The sequence below is a fragment of the Psammomys obesus genome, unplaced genomic scaffold (assembly GCF_907164565.1).
Source record: "Psammomys obesus unplaced genomic scaffold, mPsaObe1.curated_primary_1811, whole genome shotgun sequence".
Taxonomy (NCBI): domain Eukaryota; kingdom Metazoa; phylum Chordata; class Mammalia; order Rodentia; family Muridae; genus Psammomys; species Psammomys obesus.
In genome coordinates this window covers 323,205-326,066 of record NW_026590628.1, presented here as the reverse complement: position 1 = coordinate 326,066, position 2,862 = coordinate 323,205, and positions in this window count along the sequence as shown.

Genomic DNA, 2,862 nt, shown 5'->3' with positions numbered 1-2,862 from the left:
CCTGAAAGTGTTCAATTTCAGGTCAAACAATGACTGCACTGTAAGAAAATCTAACGAGGTCCTCAGCGCAGGAACATCTGGAAGACAGAAATTGCAATTATTTAAAGGGTAGAGATTTAACAGAACACTGTTTTGTCTGCTTTGTTGGAGCTATTAAGTGAGAGACTATTTTTTTCTGAAGATGGACTGAGGGTAGGATGAGTACTGGCTCAGCAGCACCACACCTGGTTGCTGTCTTGCTCCCCCTCCCCAATAACATTTCCCCAAGGCACAGGTGCTTTTATCCTTTATCATTTTTGGCCGTCAGAGTTTTTTTCACGGTGGATTATCTTGCTGTCATTGTGGGAGTGTGGCTAGTCATTTTGTTTCCTCTTGGAAGTTTGAAGAATTAGAGATTACAGCTGAAATAACTAGAAGTGCAATGCAAGGCGTGCAACTCCTCGAAGACAAGGCTTCTGGGGTCAGACCTCTGTTGGACTCCTACAGGTCCCCCACGTGTCATGTCCTCCTTAGGAGAACAGAAGAATTACAGTTCTCCACCCACACCCACCTAACCCCCAGGCCAACGTTCTTACAGCCTGGATTCTCCCTGTTCTTATCGAGGCTTAGCTTGTTTTTCAGTTTATTCCAGTACATCTCCCATTTCAGCTAGCCCAGTCTTCTAGCTAGTCTCAAAATTGACTTCCGGTTGCTGAGTACTGAGCACGAGGAGGAGGAGATTCTGGGATTTTCCAGCATTCCACCGCATTGCAACGCATTCCTATCTCTCTTTGCAGCATTGGCAGGTTTGTGGATCCACTGAGGGACAATTCCATTCACACCTGCCAAGACGCCTAGCTCTGAGCGCCATAAAGATTAGCACAGAAAGATATCTGGGCAGGCAGTTTTCAGTCAGCAGGAGTCCTAAAAATTACTGTACTCTCCATTTGTGAGACTAGTACCAAGAATGTGTTGTTGACCAGGCTATAAACAAAGAAACTGCCCTCTCTGAAGCTCAAACTTCAGATTATGAGATTGACACGCTGCCTACTGCGCTAAGAAGGCTATCAGAACTGGTTTTTCGCTATACCATACAAGAAACATTTACTGGCTTCTGTTTGTCCCCTTCCTCACTCCTGCCACTGTCCTGCGAATTCCTGCATTTGTGTTTGTTTTGAGGTGGGGATATTTCCAAGATAGTCAACACAGACTGTCTTACCGCTGCACTCTTGAAGAGCCCCACAAGCCTTAAAACCATGATGCAGGATTGAACAAGAGTGCCATCTTACATTTTTGCTCCATTGTGTATCTTTTTTCCTCTTGGTCATCACCTCTGCCCTGTTGCAACAGTGTCTATCACTGAATACTTAAAAGTATAAACAGCTCACACCTGGGAGAGGTGTGCAAGACAGTTGATGCAGATTTGCAGGTCCAACCATATTGTTTTTAATATTATCCTCAAAATGTCTCACATTGATACTATCGTAGGGCCTTTTTTGTTTGTTTATTTGTTTAAGGTTTATTTTTTTCTTTTTTATGTATACAATGTGTGTTTGCATGTACACCTGCACGCCAGAAGAGAGCACCAGATTTCATTTTAGATTGTTGTGAGCCACCATGTGGTTGCTGGGAATTGAGCTCATGACCAGTGCTCTTAACCTCTGAGCCATCTCTCCAGCCCCTGTTTTTTTTTTTTTTTTGTTGTTGTTGTTTTGGTTCTCCCCCCCTCACTTCTGTGACCCTCAAACCTATTAAGGATCTTATTGACATTATTTCACTCAACCTATCTTTTTTTTTTTTTTTTCATAAGCCTGTATATCATTATTCCTATCTTACTGATGAAGCCAGGGCTCGGTAGAACAAATCACACACTGGTGATTGACAAAACCAGAAAAGAGGAGAAAAGAAAAGAAGAAAAGAAAAAAAAAATGGCTCAGCTTTAATTTCTTTGAAAATTTTATACAGGTCGTCCTAGTTAGGATTATTATTGCTGTGGCGAAACAGCATGAGCAAAGCAACTTTAAAGGAAAGGGTTTATTTGGCCTCTGCTTTCACATGACTATTCAGCATCAAAGGAAGTCAGGACAGGAACTCAAGTTGGTCAGGAACCTGGAGGCAGGAGCTGGTGCAGATCCGTGGAGGCCTGCTGCTTACTAGCTCCACATGGCTTGGTTTCTTCTAGAACCCAGGACCATCTGCCTAGAGGTGACTGCACCTACAATGGGCTGGGCCCTCCCCAAAGATCACTAACTAAGAAAAGGAGGTACAGGCTTGCCTTATGGAGACATTTCTCAATTGATGATCTCCAAGGACTCTAGCTTATGTTAAATTGACATAAACCAGCCAGCCTATGTAGACTAGACTGGCCTTATCATTCCACAAATCTTAAGCAAAGCCCCTCCCTTCATGTTAGTTCTGCTCAGAGAAAATGACCGTGTTTCAGTATTCAACCAGAATCCTGCTTGGTTGAGAAACAGCTGTGGAACCTCCAATAGAAGGCTCTGCAATGGCTCTAGCTTGAGTTAAACTGACATAAACCAGCCAGCATACAATGTATCTTCATCATATTCCCCGCCCACTCCTTTCTTACTCTCCTTACACATTGCACTTTCCAGTTTCATGAGTTCATGCAGGTAACACTTCATAGTATTCATTTTCCAGAAGAAAAACATCTATTCATGGAACAGCACAGATCTAAAAGTCCACCCAGAGAATAAATGTCAGCTCCACATTGTCTGACCTAGAGGCACTTATCTCTCCAAGTAACGTCACTCATCCTCACCCGGCCCTGTCCCCACTGTCTTCTTTTGGGAATACCCCAAAACAAGGGCTGGAGAGGGAAGGACATAAGCAGGAGAATGCTGGCATCCATCCCTTCCCTCT